We start from the raw sequence: 19857 nt of genomic DNA, 5'->3' as shown, positions 1-19857 counted from the left end.
TTTGTAATCATCTTTATCAATAATGGCCATTTTATTCTCTTTATCAGAGCGGATTAGAAAAACATTATTGTCCTTGACCCATCTCTTGACACTATTCAACTTGTTATACCACTTGTTCCTTTCTTTCCCCCCCCCCACATTATTACCTCTCCCCCCTTGGTATTTTCATTCCTGATTCGTTGCTCGATGATGTCATGTTGCTTGACCTCCCTTTTGTCATCCTTGTCGTCCAAAATGGCCCCTATTTCTTCCGAGACAACGATAAATTCTTCTTTTTGTATATCATCGTTCTCAATAACAAATTTTTGCCCTTTCCCCATGATTACATTGAAATTTGGAGGAAGTTCTTTTTAAGTCAAATTAAGCACTAGTCCCCCCCCTTTTTTCATTTATTCCTATATTGTTTTTCACTTTTCCCCCCATTCTAGCTAATTTACCTTGAACTCTTATCCTATGCTCGCTTTTCGCCGCTTCCACAAATTTATGTCTTTCCTCAATTCTCCTCCATAATTGTGCTTAGCTACAAATGCAACTGTAAACATACTTTATTAAGTCTGTTCACAACGCAGTAGGCTACTCTTATTCAATTTCCAAGCATTCCGAACTGACACTTTTTCTTTCTTCTTTTCTTTGTGTTTGTTCGTGCCCTTTTGCCCAAAGGTTGGTATCCACATCTTAGAAAATTCTGAATATCCCCAACCTCCTACATTCCTTAAGGAACCAGATTTTATTTATGGCAGAATTTAACTTCATCCTTGACATTTGAAATTCTCACACTTTTCTTCCCGTACTGACTACTGAAATCATAATTTATGATGTGGAACATGGGGGCAGTAAAGGTTTTAGAGAAATTTTTCAAATTCTGCCTTCACCTAAATTGTACTGTTTCCTTTTTTCCTGATGTTTGAGATTATTTGATGTGGCTATGACATATTCCTGGTAGCCGAGAAAAAGAACCTGAAGAAGGGAACAAGTTTTTCCCAAAACGTCGTTTGAAATAATAGGTACTCGATATACGTAAGTACTCGATATACGTAAGTACAAAAGTTTTGTATTTTTGATTAATTTAGTGAAAATAAGAATTAATCATTCTTAACTTCAATGTAATTTTCACAAACAAAAATAAGGCTATTATCAAAAATGTAATTTTTATTGCAAATGCCATGGAAAATTAAAATATTGTAGAGGGAAAACAATCAGTTTTATGCACACTGGATAAGCTCAGAATAGCGTATAATGCACACACACACATTAACTTCATGACAGTTTTCTCATCACTGCTTTATGGTGCATTCAATAATTTTATTTCAAATATTATTCAAGAGAGTTAGTTAAGTTGGTGTTTAAAGTCTACTTTATGCACAATAAGGCTAATCGAGACTGGACCCACAGTTCAAAAGTGGGATCCAAACTACTGAGCCTTCACCACGTATCGAACCAAGAGACCCCTTCATTACAAGGCAGCAACGTTACCACTACGACATCTGAGAGGCACCTAATTCAAGAGAGTCAACACATAATGAATGACTGAAATGTTTTTATTGCATGAGAACTTGCTTCGATCACCTCACAAAACTATTCAAAGCTGCAAAGAATTTTATTCATGTTCTAAACTTTAATCATTACTGGTGGTACCATAATATTAGGAATTAAAATTTCCTCCCTTGTCAACACAATAAATTATTTAATTTTGTTTTTGTGCAACTTGATGAAATCAAGCATAATGAAACTATATGATTTCTTTCTGTAATCCAAGTAAGAAAATGTACTTTTAGTGCACGTAGTAATTACTCACATTGTCAAAATTTTAGACCCTAGTTCCTTTGGTTCTCTTGCAATTTCATCATGCTAAGAATGCAATTTTAACATGGTTTGATTTCGGTTGACTGCTTCAAACATACTGTGGCCTTTTAGCAAAAACATTTTGTTCAATATATGCTTTTGCTTTTGTATATGCTTTTATTTCTCGTGAAATTCTAGCCTGATTTGATATATCACATCACTCCCTTTCCTTTGAAATCTTTGCGTTGAATTCAATATGGCGGTCAACAATATGCCAGACTTGCACTTGGCTAGGGATCTCCCTGTGCCTAACCTACTTATTTCATGACCAGAATAACTCCTTTACATTTTGTAGGGGGTATTAACCCTTAGTTCGCCGCCGTAACACATATGTTACAAAAAAAGTATGTCCCTTGTAGCCGCTGTAACACATATGTTACAAACAGCTTTAGATACAATTATCGAGGGTTTGCCACACTTATATTTGTATATTGAGGTTGAAACACTGACAGTTCGTTCGGGAATATGTTTTGCAATCGTGTTTCGAAAATTCCAAATCTCCCCACCCCCTCCTTTCTCGGAATATGTCACGTGTTTGGGCTCACCCAAACACGTGTTCGCTCTTCAGTTGGCAGACACAATAAATGCTTGGTATTTACGATGCTGTTTTCCTCCAAGCTTCCAACGCTGTGATTTAGTACTGATAAGGCACACATTCTTCTTTGTGTTTAGACCTGGTGATCGAGCTGAAGTAGTGGTGGGGGTGGGGGGTAAGGCAAGGAGAGAGGGGATTGGATGAGGTTTGGCAGTGTCAGCTTTCTGTCGCCTCTATGTTAGAAATGCAATGAAGCTTGACTATAGCCAGAGGCCAAAAGCATGAGTCTAAAGTGTGCGTCTATCCAGAAGTATAGACAAAAGAAAGGATTGCAAAGGCTCCCTCCCTCCTCTGTTAGGACTAACAAAGGCCTCACCATAAACACTTCGTATCATATAACAGCTCATCGATTTCCCTAATGCTCAAACGTTTCTTTCCGGACATATTTCCACAAAGAGCCGAGTCAAAAGGGAGAAATAGATTCACAGTAGCTACACAAGATGCAAGTGCGAACGAAAAAAGCAAAAGTTCGGGTTTTCTCCCCAAAGTAGCTGGAGAAGAGGGGGCAAACTCCAAATTTTTATGATTTTTTCATTGAAATTCGGGGGATGCAGCCCCCGCTCGTAACCCCCCGCGGTTGGGGCATCCAAATTTTACATGGTTGCATGCACTGATGTTCTGCCTGCAAAACAAAAGTTATCCGAAGTAGATTGGTCCCATAGTGTCAGTTATAACAATTTTATGAATAATATGCAAATTGGCTAAAATTCGCTAGAGTATTACGTTTTGCCTTATTATTCAAATTGTATTGCACCCACGAACATGAATCAAGTTTCATTCTGTTGCGGAAGGTCCATTCTTTGAAAAAAAAGCAAAAGTTTCGGTTTTCTCCCCAAAATAGCTGGAGAAGAGGGGGCAAACTCCATATTTTTATGATTTTTTCATTGAAATTGGGGGGATGCAGCCCCCCCTCCCCCGCGGTTGGAGCATCCAAATTTTACATGGTTGCATGCACTGATGTTCTGCCTGCAAAACAAAAGTTATCCGAAGTAGATTGGTCCCATAGTGTCAGTTATAACAATTTTATGAATAATATGGAAATTGGCTAAAATTCGCTAGAGTTTTACGTTTTGCCTTATTATTCAAATTGTATTGCACCCACGAACATGAATCAAGTTTCATTCTGTTGCGGAAGGTCCATTCTTTGAAAAAAAAGCAAAAGTTCCGGTTTTCTCCCCAAAGTAGCTGGAGAAGAGGGGGCAAACTCCATTTTTTCATTGAAATTGGGGGGATGCAGCCCCCGCTCGTAACCCCCCCATGGTTGGGGCATCCAAATTTTACATGGTTGCATGCACCGATGTATTGCCTGCAAAACAAAAGTTATCCGAAGTAGATTGGTCCCATAGTGCCAGAGTTATTACGATTTTTCTCCATTATGTATACGAATTCAAATTTCCCGCTCAAAGACTCCGCGACACTGGGCTAACTTTCGTCAGACCGTGCGGCGTACTAAGGGTTAAGGGACATTTGACTCGTAATAGTTTAGGTTATGAGGCTTTTATCAGTCACATAGTTACACATCATTTTGTATTTTCTGATCCCATTGCAGTCCCACAATAATTTTTTGATATGTTTTAGAGTATGGCAGAAGGGACCAAATATTTTTTTCTCGATTTTTGGTGATGACATGTTTTGAGATATTAAAGGTCAAAGATCAAGGTCACGTCACAAAATTATATTTTTATCCAAAGGTAGGCTTGTTATATACCACTGGAAAGCTTGTTTAATTCTAGTGTACAATAAGCTTTGTTTGAGCTTCCTAGGCAAAATAGGGGCAGAGTTAGAGCACATTTAGCAGAGCTAAGCAAGTTTAAAAAGCACGATTTACGCGAACTTTGACCTTGAATAATTTAACAATTACAAGACAAACAAAAACTAAAAATTTTCATAGTTACTAAGTTCCATGCATAGTTTCAACTCCCCAAATTTAATGAATATCGTAGATGGTCAGGCTGTGGGCTGTGTTGATTTCATATGGAATGACTCTGAGACAATACAAGCGAGTGATGAGATGACCATGCACAAGCAAGTAAGATATCTTAACACTGATAATGAAAAACCCAAAGTGCCACCACTATACATGGTTTCCTTCGAGGTTCCTTGGCTGAGTCACGACGCGGTGCTGTGTCGGTCCATCGAAGGTGTTCTGAATGCATTCGCCCCAAACATCCTAAGCAAACCAACTTTACACTATCGCTCGCTACACACTTCACGCTTCTCTCTCTCGATCAAGACACTCTCGGTGACCTCTCGCCACCAGGAGACTGCTGGCGTTTTTCATTACACAGCAATTTATTCCAGCTTGTAACAATAAGATTTCCCACATAACAGCGCAGTTGTGTAACATTACCATAAGACATGGGGGTTCGAGATCTCATTCATAACTTCAATGTAATTTTCACAAAGAAAAATAAGGCTATATCAAAAAAGTCATTTTTGTTGCAAATGCATGTCATGGGAAATTAAGAATATTGTAGAGGGAAAACAATCAGTTTTATGCACACTGGATAAGCTCAGAATAGCGTATAATACATACATATATTAATTTCATGACAGTTTTCTCATCACTGTTTTATGGTGCATTCAATAATTTTATTTCAAAAGATAATTTGAGAGAGTTACGAGGTTTGGCTAGAAAAAAACCGGATTGATGTTGCTATTGGCAAACAACGAATGCGAGAAGGTTGAGCAATGCATGATTCTATACTACCATACCCTGCCTACAGAATGACTAATTGCCTTGGGTGCAGGCCTCTCAGTTTCGCTGTGGCACTTGGACAAAGCGGAACGTGCATCTGTGCTTCGTCGGAAAAATGCTGAGTATTAAAATGGAACAGCGTGTCAATATGAAGTTCCTTTACAAACTGGGGAAATCCGCAACAGAAGCGTACGACATGTTAAAATCTGTGTACAGGGATGAGTGTTTATCACGCACACAAGTGTTTGACTGGTTTAAATGGTTTAAAGAAGGACAGGAAATGATCCAAGACAACCCACGTTCAGGACGACCATGCACGTCGAAAACTGTAACAAACATTCAAAAAGTGAGTGATGTGATTCGAAAAGATCGTCTATTGACCATTAGACCAGTTGCTGAAATCACAGGAATAGACAAAGAAAGTGTTCGACAAATTTTACACGAGAATTTGAACATGAGTAAAGTGTGTTCAAAACTCGTGCCAAGGAACCTGACATTGGAACAGAAGGAAGCTCGAGTGAACATTTGTACGGACACTTTGAAGAACATTGAAACAGACCCTACATTCTTAGAGAGAGTGATAACCTGTGATGAATCGTGGTTTTTCACGTACGACCCTGCCACAAAGCGCCAATCAATGCATTGGAAGACCCCGAGTTCGCCACGTCACAAGAAAGCTCGCATGAGCAAGTCCAAATTCAAAGCCATGATGATTGTCTTTTTCGACATTTGAGGCATTGTGTACGTTCATTGGGTACCTGAGGGTAAACCTGTAAACCAACATCATTACATTAATGTGCTGAAAACCCTTCGTGAGCGAGTAAGAAGATGACGACCTGATTTGTGGCAATGGAAGTCATGGATTCTGCATCAAGACAATGCTCCTGTCCATATGGCCCTGTCAGTGAAGACATTTTTGGCTAAATATGGCATCCCAGTGTTAGAACATCCGCCATATTCGCCGGACCTTGCTCCCTGTGACTTCTTTTCATTCCCCAGAGTGAAGTATGCCCTAAAAGGAACCAGATTTGGGACAGTAGAAGCTGTGCAAAGAAAAGCGACGGATGTAATGAACATGATCTCCGAAAATGACTGGCAACACTGCTTCCAGCAATGGAAAATTCGTATGGGGAGTACTTTGAAGGAGATAAAGTTCCTGTTGTACAAAATGCCGAATAAAAGATTTCATAGCATCAGTCCGGTTTTTTTCTAGCCAAACCTCGTAGTTAAGTTGCTGTTTTAAGTCCACTTGCGATCCGCGAGACAAAAGACAGACGATAGATTCGGGAGTTGAATGGCTTCGTCTACGCGGCTGGTCCAGGGATATGTGCCTCCAGGTTACGTTGCCGATTAATAGGATAGGTGAACCTAACCTACTCACCCACTTTGGGCTTCATTGAACCTACGAAACTACCTGGCTATGTAACCTGGACGCACCTATCCCCGTGCAGCTCTATGCTGTCCTCCAGTGACCATTAACATGGAGGATGTCCCCAGTAGACCAGCATCCATTCCGAGGAATGATTGATGGTTTATCATAAAGACTTTCAGCCTATTTATTCCGGAGCGAGTAGCACGCTTCCCGGGCTTGCCCGCCCAAATATGAATTAATAAATCAAGATGTTGGAAAGACACATTTAATATTCTGGGAATTATCGCATTTAACTATATACAAGCACTGCACAAACTTATAGGTTTGTTTTTACACATGGAACCAACAAATGGGTAACAAAAGCATTGTACTTACATCTTCTGCTTCCACCTCATCACACATGGGCCTCAAAACACTTATCACTCCAACTATAAATGGGGGGATTTCTGTGAATTTGCTCTAAAAATATAACCGGATCTTAAGGCAGATGGCTATTTACTTGCAAATGAACTGTTTCAGGGAGCTATATCACAAAGGATGGGCCGAATAATCATGGATGTCTTTGGATACAAAGCATCATGGTTTCCTGAAGGCTCATTGTCCTCACCATGTGGTTTTGAAAAGTTCTGAATATTCATGGATACTGGTTCCATGCAATTTAAGGCACTTTAAATCCTGTACTTTGTCCATATTATACACTACTGGACTATTTCCAAGCACTTAGTCGATATTTCACATGTTGGAACACAATGGCCACTCCATTGTCCTCTCTCCACTGGCCTACTCTGGCCCAAAACTTGGAGCGATGTGAACTGTACCAGATATCAACACTAAGAGAAATCAAGATGGCTTCCTCTCATGTTAAAAGCTATCTCAGTTGTATTGTCTGGTAGCCACGCCCATGAGGCCATCTGATTGGTCCACAGCACCCTGGGTTACTTGCCTTTATCTAGTACATAAAGAAATCCACTAGATGGCAGTCTAGTCGGGGCTAGTTCCACTGGCACTCACCAGATGGCTCTGGTGCTGTGAGACCGATTGTCTTTTGTCAAAAACATCGATTTTTTGATGTTTTTGTGGTTTATTTGTACTAATAATTGTGACTTGGAGTTATTTTCAGGGAAAGCTAGTTAATTTGTGCTTGCACAAATGTTATCCTGAAAATATCTGTATTAATAAAAAATTTGCATGAAAAGCAACATGTGTTCTCTGAATTCTGCTTATCCACAAAAGGTTGCATTTTTGATAACCAATGAATTTTGGTCTGAGGCTTATTATTTACTTAATATTTTGATGTTTTATCATACTTTTACTAATTAGGCCTAATTTCTGTTAATCTTAACATATCTAGGAATGTCTATTCCTATTAATTTTACCTGGATTGAATTGGCCTTGTACTTTGGTTGGAGTGGAGTGCTGCCTGTATGTATTGGGGATGTATACCCAACCTTTGGTTGGTTATACACTTTAGGCACACTATGGCTAATTCGGACTGCACTTAGTCAAAAGTGGGACCCACACCACTATGAGCCTCCACCGGGTATCGAACCAGAGACCTCTTCATTACAAGGCAGCTACGCTACCACTACACCATCAGAGAGGCACCTAATTCAAGAGAGTCAACACATAACGAATGACTGAAATGTATTTATTGCATGAGAACTTGCTTCGATCACCTCACAAAATTACTCAAAGCTGCAAAGAATTTTATTCATGTTCTACACTGTAATCATTACTGGTGGTACCATAATATTAGGATTTAAAATTTCCTCCCTAGTCAACATAATAAATTATTTAATTTTGTTTTTGTGCAACTTGATAAAATCAAGCATAATGAAACGATATGATTTCTTTCTGTAATCCAAGTAAGAAAATGTACTTTCACTGCACATAGTAATTACTCACATTGTCAAAATTTTAGACCCTAGTTCCTTTGGTTTTCTTGCAATTTCATCATGCTAAGAATGCAATTTTAACATGGTTTGATTTCGGTTGACTGCTCCAAACATACTGTGGACTTTTAGCAAAAACATATTTTGTTCAATATATGCTTTTGCTTTTGTATATGCTTTTATTTCTCGTGAAATTCTAGCCTGATTTGATTTATCACATCACTAAAAGGCGATGACGCTACCACTGTGCAATGGAGGAGGCCCTTTACTACGCCATCGGAGAGGCACCTAATTCAAGAGAGTCAACACATAACGAATGACTGAAATGTATTTATTGCATGAGAACTTGCTTCGATCACCTCACAAAACTATTCAAAGCTGCAAAGAATTTTATTCATGTTCTACATTGTATTCATTACTGGTGGTACCATAATATTAGGATTTAAAATTTCCTCCCTAGTCAACATAATAAATTATTTAATTTTGTTTTTGTGCAAGTTGATTAATATGTCGGACAAATTTACAATTCATGATGGGTTAAAACAAGGAGATGCATTATCTCCATTGCTCTTTAATTTTGCCTTAGAATACGCTGTTAGGAAGGTAAAAGAAACTAAAGAACGACTAAAATGAAATGGTGTGACTCAGTTGTTAGCACATGCAGATGATGTAGACTTACTGGGGGATGATGTGAATACAATTAAGAATAATGCTAAAATATTTTTCAAAACTTCTAAAGAGATAGGTTTGGAAGTTAACAAAGAGAAAACTAAATATATGCTTACAGGCCGAAACCAAGTGTTAGGTAATAATCAAAATCTAATTATTGATAACAACTCGTTTGAAAGAGTTTCCAAATTCAAATACTTAGGAGTAATATTAACAAATGAAAATTATATTAAAGAGGAAATAAAAAGTAGGCTTAATTCAGGAAATGCATGCTACTTCTCTCTTCATAAACTTTTGTCTTCTCGTTTAATATCTAAGAAACTAAAAGTTAAAATATACAAAACAGTAATTTTGCCTGTAGTATTTTATGGATGTGAAACTTGGTCCCTTACATTGAAAAGAGGAACATAAATTGAGAGTATTTGAAAATAAGATCCTTAGGAAAATCTTTGGACCTAAAAGGGATGAGGAGACAGGCGAGTGGAGAAGGTTACATAATTTAGAACTACATAATTTGTATTCATGTCCAGATATTATCAGAATAATTAAATCAAGAAGATTTAGGTGGGCAGAAGAAAGAGGTGTTTACAGGATTCTTGTTGGGAAACCTGATGGTAAGAGACCTGTAGGAAGGCCAAAACGAAGATGGAGGGACAACGTTGAGATGGACCTAAGGGAAATCGGTAGGGATGGAAAAGAGTATATAGAACATGCTCAAGATAGGGAAAGATGGAAGGCCTGTGTTGCTGCAGCCATGAACCTTCGGGTTTAAGGCGGCTAGAGAATTAGTTAGTTAGTGCAAGTTGATAAAATCAAGCATAATGAAACTATATGATTTCTTTCTGTAATCCAAGTAAGAAAATATACCTTTACTGCACGTAGTAATTACTCACATTGTCAAAATTTTAGACCCTAGTTAATTTGGTTTTCTTGCAATTTCATTTTGCTATAAGAATGTAATTTTAACATGGTTTGATTTTCGATTTACTGCTTAAAAAGATACTGTGGACTTTTAGCAAATTCATTTTGTTCAATATATGCTTTTGTAGATAGGTTAGGCATCAGTTCTCGTAGCATTAAAATAAAGTCCCTAATGTATTCTACCAAAGTTCTGATTTACTTCTACATTAATTTCCACTAGTCCACAATACTTACAGTCACTTGTCAATAGAAAATACACTGTCCATGGGAGTTTGCATTCATGCGTAAAGGTCATTTTTAAGTTGTTTTTTCAACATACATAACTTTTATTTTCGAAATCCAAACAGTGCTCATTAATTTAAGGAAGGTTCAAATTTCGTGTGCCACGAATGATTACCAAAATTCTGTGATAATTAGTCTTTCTGCTAGGAGAATATAAATAAAAATCATTAAAGAATCTGAACCATTATTAAATTTTACTTTAATGTGTTCAGTTTCACTTAAGCTGTCATCTAAATATTAAAATAAGTACGATTTTACCACATTGCCATACAATTTTGGTGCAAAGTTAATTAAAACTACAGCTCTTATTAGTGATTGTATACCTATATGTAGGGACGTGAAGTTTTACTTTTATTTTTCCCTAAATTTTGGTATTATTTTTTGTAGTTTACTGCACAATTCGGTGTTAATAAATTTAATATCCAATTTTTTTTTACAGCATCTTATATGCTAGATCTGAAATATTTTAACTTTAATGAAGAAAAGACTAAACTTAAGGCTTAGCTTTGTGAGAAATTACCATATTTCTTGCATTTGGAAAACTAGAAATGTTTTTTGAAGGATTGCCCTGCATCTGCACCATGTTACGTTTAGGCTGTTCGTCAGGTTGAATTGCTTGGCTACGAGAAGATAAGTATATGAGGAACAGAATAATTTATCGCCCTTTAACAATATTTAATAGACACAATACAAGTGAGTGATGAGATGACCATGCAAGAGCCATTAAGATATCTAAACATTGATAATGAAAAACCCAAAGTGTAACCACTCTACCTGCTTTCCTTTGAGGTTCCTTGGCTGAGTCACGACGTGGTTACTGTGTTGGTCCATCAAAGGTGTCATCAATGGGTTAGCCCAAACCTCCTAAGCAGACCGACTTTACACTATCACTCGCTACACACTTCACACTTCTCTCTCGATCAAGACACTCTCGGTGACCTCTCGTCAACAGGGGACAGCTGGAGTTTTTGATTACACAGCAATTTATTCCAGCTTGTAACAATAAGATTTCCCACATAACAGCGCAGTTGTGTAACATTACCATAAGACTTGGGAGTTCGAGATCTCATTCATAACTTCAATATAATTTTCACAATGACAAATAAGGCTATATCAAAAAAGTAATTTTTGTTGCAAATGCATGCCATGGAAAATTAAGAATATTGTAGAGGGAAAACAGCGAAAACAATCAGTTTTATGCACACTGAATAAGCTCAGAATAGCGTATAATGCATACACATATTAATTTCATGACAGTTTTCTCATCACTGCTTTATGGTGCATTCAATAATTTTATTTCAAAAGATAATTTGAGAGAGTTAGTTAAGTTGGTGTTTAAAGTCCACTTTAGGCACACTACGGCTAATTCGGACTGCACTTACAGTCAAAAGTGGATACACACCACTATGAGCCTCCATTGGGTATCGAACCAGAGACCTCTTCATTACAAGGCAGCAACGTTACCACTACGACATCTGAGAGGCACCTAATTCAAGAGAGTCAACACATAATGAATGACTGAAATGTTTTTATTGCATGAGAACTTGCTTCGATCACCTCACAAAACTATTCAAAGCTGCAAAGAATTTTATTCATGTTCTAAACTTTAATCATTACTGGTGGTACCATAATATTAGGAATTAAAATTTCCTCCCTTGTCAACACAATAAATTATTTAATTTTGTTTTTGTGCAACTTGATGAAATCAAGCATAATGAAACTATATGATTTCTTTCTGTAATCCAAGTAAGAAAATGTACTTTTAGTGCACGTAGTAATTACTCACATTGTCAAAATTTTAGACCCTAGTTCCTTTGGTTCTCTTGCAATTTCATCATGCTAAGAATGCAATTTTAACATGGTTTGATTTCGGTTGACTGCTTCAAACATACTGTGGCCTTTTAGCAAAAACATTTTGTTCAATATATGCTTTTGCTTTTGTATATGCTTTTATTTCTCGTGAAATTCTAGCCTGATTTGATATATCACATCACTCCCTTTCCTTTGAAATCTTTGCGTTGAATTCAATATGGCGGTCAACAATATGCCAGACTTGCACTTGGCTAGGGATCTCCCTGTGCCTAACCTACTTATTTCATGACCAGGGTAACTCCTTTACATTTTGTAGGGGGTATTAAGGGACATTTGACTCGTCATAGTTTAGGTTATGAGGCTTTTATCAGTCACATAGTTACACATCATTTTGTATTTTCTGATCTCATTGCAGTCCCACAATAATTTTTTGATATGTTTTAGAGTATGGCAGAAGGGACCAAATATTTTTTTCTCGATTTTTGGTGATGACATGTTTTGAGATATTCAAGGTCAAAGATCAAGGTCACGTCACAAAATTATATTTTTATCCAAAGGTAGGCTTGTTATATACTACTGGAAAGCTTGTTTAATTCTAGTGTACAATAAGCTTTGTTTGAGCTTCCTAGGCAAAATAGGGGCAGATTTAGAGCACATTAAGCAGAGCTAAGCAACTTTAAAAAGCATGATTTACGCGAACTTTGACTTTGAATAATTTAACAATTACAAGACAAAAAAAACTAAAAATTTTCATAGTTACTAAGTTCCATGCATAGTTTCAACTCCCCAAATTTAATGAAAATCGTAGATGGTCAGGTTGTGGGCTGTGTTGATTTCATATGGAATGACTGAGACAATACAAGCGAGTGATGAGATGACCATGCAAGAGCCAGTAAGATATCTTAACACTGATAATGAAAAACCCAAAGTGCCACCACTATACATGGTTTCCTTTGAGGTTCCTTGGCTGAGTCACGACGCGGTGCTGTGTCGGTCCATCGAAGGTGTCCTCAATGCGTTCGCCCCAAACGTCCTAAGCAAACCAACTTTACACTATCACTCGCTACACACTTCATGCTTCTCTCTCTCGATCAAGACACTCTCGGTGACCTCTCGCCACCAGGAGACTGCTGGCGTTTTTCATTACACAGCAATTTATTCCAGCTTGTAACAATAAGATTTCCCACATAACAGCGCAGTTGTGTAACATTACCATAAGACATGGGGGTTCGAGATCTCATTCATAACTTCAATGTAATTTTCACAAAGAAAAATAAGGCTATATCAAAAAAGTCATTTTTGTTGCAAATGCATGTCATGGGAAATTAAGAATATTGTAGAGAGAAAACAATCAGTTTTATGCACACTGGATAAGCTCAGAATAGCGTATAATACATACATATATTAATTTCATGACAGTTTTCTCATCACTGCTTTATGGTGCATTCAATAATTTTATTTCAAAAGATAATTTGAGAGAGTTACGAGGTTTGGCTAGAAAAAAACCGGATTGATGTTGCTATTGGCAAACAACGAATGCGAGAAGGTTGAGCAATGCATGATTCTATACTACCATACCCTGCCTACAGAATGACTAATTGCCTTGGGTGCAGGCCTCTCAGTTTCGCTGTGGCACTTGGACAAAGCGGAACGTGCGTCTGTGCTTCGTCGGAAAAATGCTGAGTATTAAAATGGAACAGCGTGTCAATATGAAGTTCCTTTACAAATTGGGGAAATCCGTAACAGAAGCATACGACATGTTAAAATCTGTGTACAGGGATGAGTGTTTATCACGCACACAAGTGTCTGAGTGGTTTAAACGGTTTAAAGAAGGACAGGAAATGATCCAAGACAACCCACGTTCAGGACGACCATGCACGTCGAAAACTGAAACAAAGATTCAAAAAGTGAGTGATGTGATTCGAAAAGATCGTCGATTGACCATTAGACCAGTTGCTGAAATCACAGGAATAGACAAAGAAAGTGTTCGAAAATTTTACACGAGAATTTGAACATGAGTAAAGTGTGTTCAAAACTCGTGCCAAGGAACCTGACATTGGAACAGATGGAAGCTCAGTGAACATTTGTACGGACACTTTGAAGAACATTGAAACAGACCCTACATTCTTAGAGAGAGTGATAACCTGTGATGAATCGTGGTTTTTCACGTACGACCCTGCCACAAAGCGCCAATCAATGCATTGGAAGACCCCGAGTTCGCCACGTCACAAGAAAGCTCGCATGAGCAAGTCCAAATTCAAAGCCATGATGATTGTCTTTTTCGACATTTGAGGCATTGTGTACGTTCATTGGGTACCCGAGGGTAAACCTGTAAACCAACATCATTACATTAATGTGCTGAAAACCCTTCGTGAGCGAGTAAGACGACGACGACCTGATTTGTGGCAATGGAAGTCATGGATTCTGCATCAAGACAATGCTCCTGTCCATACGGCCCTGTCAGTGAAGACATTTTTGGCTAAATATGGCATCCCAGTGTTAGAACATCCGCCATATTCACCGGACCTTGCTCTCTGTGACTTCTTTTCATTCCCCAGAGTGAAGTACGCCCTAAAAGGAACCAGATTTGGGACAGTAGAAGCTGTGCAAAGAAAAGCGACTGATGTAATGAACATGATCTCCGAAAATGACTGGCAACACTGCTTCCAGCAATGGAAAATTCGTATGGAGCGGTGTACAGATCGTGCAGGGGAGTACTTTGAAGGAGATGAAGTTCCTGTTGTACAAAATGCCGAATAAAAGATTTCATAGCATCAGTCCGGTTTTTTTCTAGCCAAACCTCGTAGTTAAGTTGCTGTTTTAAGTCCACTTTAGGCACACTACGGCTAATTCGGACTGCACTTACAGTCAAAAGTGGGACCCACACCACTATGAGCCTCCACCGGGTATCGAACCAGAGACCTCTTCATTACAAGGCAGCTACACTACCACTACAACATCAGAGAGGCACCTAATTCAAGAGAGTCAACACATAACGAATGACTGAAATGTATTTATTGCATGAGAACTTGCTTCGATCACCTCACAAAATTATTCAAAGCTGCAAAGAATTTTATTCATGTTCTACACTGTAATCATTACTGGTGGTACCATAATATTAGGATTTAAAATTTCCTCCCTAGTCAAGATAATAAATTATTTAATTTTGTTTTTGTGCAACTCGATAAAATCAAGCATAATGAAACTATATGATTTCTTTCTGTAATCCAAGTAAGAAAATATACTTTTACTGCACGTAGTAATTACTCACATTGTCAAAATTTTAGACCCTAGTTCCTTTGGTTTTCTTGCAATTTCATCATGCTAAGAATGCAATTTTAACATGGTTTGATTTTCGATTTACTGCTTAAAAAATACTGTGGACTTTTAGCAAATTCATTTTGTTCAATATATGCTTTTGTAGATAGGTAGGTTAGGCATCAGTTCTCATAGCATTAAAATAAAGTCCCTAATGTATTCTACCAAAGTTCTGATTTACATCTACATTAATTTCCACTAGTCCACAATACTTACAGTCACTTGTCAATAGAAAATACACTGTCCATGGGAGTTTGCATTCATGCGTAAAGGTCATTTTTAAGTTGTTTTTTCAACATACATAACTTTTATTTTTGAAATCCAAACAGTGCTCATTAATTTAGGAAGGTTCAAATATCGTGTGCCAATGATTACCAAAATTCTGCGATAATTAGTCTTTCTGCTAGGAGAATATATAAAAAAATCATTGTAAAGAATCTGAACCAGTATCAAATTTTACTTTAATGTGTTCCAAGTTTCACTTAAGCTGCAATCTAAATATTAAAATAAGTAAGATTTCATCACCATGACATACAATTTTGGTGCAAAGTTAATAAAAACTACAACTTTTGTAAGAATTTTAATACCTATATGTAGGGACATGAAGTTTTGATTTTATTTTTCCCTAAATTTTGGTATTATTTTTTATAGTTTACTGCACAATTCGGTGTTAATAAATTTAATATCCAATTTTTTTTTTACAGCATCTTATATGCTAGATCTGAAATATTTTAACTTTAATGAAAAAAAGACTAAACTTAAGGGTTAGCTTTGTGAGAAATTACCATATTTCTTGCATTTGGAAAACTAGAAATGTTTATTGAAGGATTGCCCCGCATCTGCAACATGTTACGTTTAGGCCGTTCGTTGGCTTTAACTGCTTGGCTATGAGGAAATATGTATATGAGGAACAGAATAATTTAAGTTTATCGCCCTTTACCAATATTTAATAGAGATAATACAAGCGAGTGATGAGATGACCATGCACAAGCAAGTAAGATATCTTAACACTGATAATGAAAAACCCAAAGTGCCACCACTGTACATGGTTTCCTTCGAGGTTGCTTGGCTAAGTCACGATGCGGTGCTGTGTCGGTCCATCGAAGGTGTCATCAATGGTTTCGCCCAAATCTAGGACTTTACACTAACACTCGGCACACACTTCACGCTTCTCTCTCTCAATGAAGACACTCTCCGTGACCTCGTTATCAGGAGACTGCTGGCGTTTTTGATTACACAGCAATTTATTCCAGCTTGTAACAATAAGATTTCCCACATAACAGCGCTGTTGTGTAACATTACCATAAGACATGGGGGTTCGAGATCTCATTCATAACTTCAATATAATTTTAACAATGACAAATAAGGCTATATCAAAAAAGTTGCAAATGCATGTCATGGAAAACTAAGAATATTGTAGAGGGAAAACAGTGAAAACAATCTTTTTTATGCACATTGAATAAGCTCAGAATAGCGTATAATGCATACACATATTAATTTCATGACAGTTTACTCATCACTGCTTTATGGTGCATTCAATAATTTTATTTCAAAAGATAATTTGAGAAAGTTATTTAGTTAAGTTGGTGTTTAAAGTCCACTAATGCTAATCAGGACTTGACCTAAAGTTTAAAGTGGGATCCACACAACTATGAGCCTCCACTGGGTATCGAACCAGAAACCCCTTCATTACAATGTGGCGATGCTACCACTAAGCCATCAGAGAGGCACCTCATTCAAGAGAGTCAACACATAACGAATGACTGAAATCTATTTATTGCATGAGAACGTACTTCGGTCACCTCATAAAACTATTCAAAGCTGCAAAGAATTTTATTCATGTTCTACACTGTAATCATTACTGGTGGTACCATAATATTATGATTTAATATTTCCTCCCTACTCAACATACTAAATTATTTAATTTTATTTTTGTGCAATTTGATAAAATCAAGCATAATGAAACGATATGATTCCTTTCTCTAATGCAGGTCAGAAAATGTACTTTTACTGCACGTTGTAATTACGTCATCAAAATTTTAGGCCCAAGTTTCTTTGGTTTTTATTGGAATCTCATCATGGTAAGAATGCAATTTTAACATGGTTTGATTTTGATTTACTGCTTTTATAAGAGATTGAACACCTATATGTAGGGACGTGAAGTTTTAGTTTTTTCCCCCCCTAAATTTCGGTATTATTTCTTGTGGTTTACGGCACAATACGGTGTTAATAAATTTAATATTATTTTCACAGTTTCTTCTATGCATAAGATATTCACATTGTTAGTTGCAGAAAATTTTAACTTTAATAACAAAAATACTAAACTTAAGCTTTAACTTTATGAGAAAAGACCATATTTCTTGCATTTGGAAAACTAGAAATGTTTCTTGAAGGATTGCCCCGCATCTGCACCATGTTACGTTTAGGCTGTTCGTTGGGTTGAATTGCTTGGCTACGAGAAGATAAGTATATGAGGAACAGAATAATTTAAGTTTATCGCCCTTTAACAATATTTAATAGACACAATACAAGTGAGTGATGAGATGACCACGCACGAGCCATTAAGATATCTAAACATTGATAATGAAAAACCCAAAGTGTAACCACTCTACCTGCTTTCCTTTTAGGTACCTTGGCTGAGTCACGACGTGGTTACTGTGTCGGTCCATCAAAGGTGTCATCAATGGGTTAGCCCAAACCTCCTAAGCAGACCGACTTTACACTATCACTCGCTACACACTTCACACTTCTCTCTCGATCAAGACACTCTCGGCGACACTCACCAGGGGACTGCTGGCGTTTTTGATTACACAGGAGATTATTCCAGTTTGTAACAATAAGATTTCCTGAAACAACAGCGCAGTTGCGTAACATTACCATAAGACATGGGGGTTCGAGATCTCATTCTTAACTTCAACGTAATTTTCACAAAGAAAAATAAGGCTATATTAAAAAATAATTTTTGTTGCAAATGTATGTCATGGAAAATTAAGAATATTGTATAGGGAAAACAATCAGTTTTATGCACACTGGATAAGCTCAGAATAGCGTATAATGCATACACATATTAACTTCATGACAGTTTTCTCATCACTGCTTTATGGTGCATTCAACAGAATTTTATTTCAAAAGATAATTCTAGTCAACACATAACGAACTCGGAACTTCCTTCGATCACTTCAGAAAACTATTGCAAGCTGCAATGTATTTTATTCATGTTCTAGACTGGAATCATTACTGGTGGTACCATAATATTAGGATTTAAAATTTCCTCCCTAGTCAACACAATGAAGCAATATGATTTCTTTCTGTAATGCAGGTAAGAAAATGCACTTTTACTGCACATACTAATTACTCATACAGTCAAAATTTTAGGCACATGTTCCTTATATTTTATTGCAATTTCATCATGCTACGAATGCAATTTTAACATGGTTTGATTTAGATTTACTTCTGTTAAAACGTATTGCGGACTCTTAGCAATTCATGTAGAAATTTGTGCGAATTACTCACAAGTTTAATATAAAATATCCGAGAAAATCGAAAGACTTGTAAGAGGATATGGCGTAAGGTGTGGGATGCGAGCTCCAAAAACTTTAGAAAAACATTTCACGGGGTATAAGAAAGATAAAAAAGAGGAAGAAATAAACGAGGGCGGGATGAAGGATGTGTATGGAATAGTTTGCCTATGCGGCAAGGAATATGTGGGCCAAACAGGAAGAAGCATGAATGTTCGGTGGGGAGAGCACATCAGGGATATAAGGGAAGGGGTTCCCAAGACGTGGCTCTCGGAACATATCCTTGACGAAGGCCATGTAATCGCCAAACGGAAAGTGCTTAGGGAAGAGGAAAAACCTATAAGAAGGAATGTATATGAAGGGTCGTATATATGTAAGGGAAGAGAGAATAAATTAAACAGGGATGATCGGAATATCGATGAGATGTGGGGGAAGATGTTCAAGAAATGGGATGGGAAGGAATACGTAAAAATAGGATTTAACGTAACCCTGGAAGTAGCACGTCAAGCTCAAATGGAAGAGGAATTCTCGCTGGATTTGATGTGAACTGGAATGGAGGAGGAGTGGGGGGGTCAAAATTGGAGGGGAAATAGAGGAGAAAGAGAGGGGAGGCACCCGACCTCGCGCTCTACGAGGAAACTTTGGAACATAGCAATTGCAGCACACGCGGGTTGTGACTATTCACAGTTTTAAAGTTTTAACATTCCAAGGAGCAGAGCAATTTCTAATCGGGGAAACAGTATGGTATGACGTGCACCTGTAATGGGGTTTAGATTTTTATTGTTTTTTAACCACACACCTTTTACCAATCCTATATCCTGTACCTGTGGAGAGGTCGACGTGGTTATGTTTTATACATAACATAAACGTGAACAGCCTGAGGAAGAGAGCAGTTGCATCCCGAAACGTCGCAGGAGTTACCTAGATACTCGCAAAAT

At 37.4% G+C, this 19857-nt stretch overlaps 1 protein-coding gene and 5 non-coding genes across 9 annotated transcripts in view; all 6 read right to left on the bottom strand.

The window, feature by feature from the left end:
• LOC145998480 (uncharacterized) overlaps positions 1–19857 on the bottom strand; it is a 54665-nt gene that overhangs the window by 18820 nt on the left and 15988 nt on the right. The gene's annotated exons all lie outside the window — the stretch shown is intronic.
• Positions 1215–1283, bottom strand: LOC145999082 (small nucleolar RNA U54). The gene has a single exon (XR_014443363.1). It is a non-coding gene; the product is annotated as a small nucleolar RNA U54 (small nucleolar RNA).
• On the bottom strand, positions 11479–11545 carry LOC145999085 (small nucleolar RNA U54). Its single transcript, XR_014443365.1, has one exon. It is a non-coding gene; the product is annotated as a small nucleolar RNA U54 (small nucleolar RNA).
• Positions 13453–13519, bottom strand: LOC145999086 (small nucleolar RNA U54). The gene has a single exon (XR_014443366.1). It is a non-coding gene; the product is annotated as a small nucleolar RNA U54 (small nucleolar RNA).
• On the bottom strand, positions 16860–16926 carry LOC145999081 (small nucleolar RNA U54). Its single transcript, XR_014443362.1, has one exon. It is a non-coding gene; the product is annotated as a small nucleolar RNA U54 (small nucleolar RNA).
• On the bottom strand, positions 18434–18500 carry LOC145999087 (small nucleolar RNA U54). The gene has a single exon (XR_014443367.1). It is a non-coding gene; the product is annotated as a small nucleolar RNA U54 (small nucleolar RNA).

The sequence above is a fragment of the Lepisma saccharinum genome, chromosome 14, assembly GCF_977018435.1.
Source record: "Lepisma saccharinum chromosome 14, izLepSacc3.1, whole genome shotgun sequence".
In the NCBI taxonomy this organism is placed as follows: domain Eukaryota; kingdom Metazoa; phylum Arthropoda; class Insecta; order Zygentoma; family Lepismatidae; genus Lepisma; species Lepisma saccharinum.
This window is presented reverse-complemented; position numbering and strand designations above follow the sequence as displayed.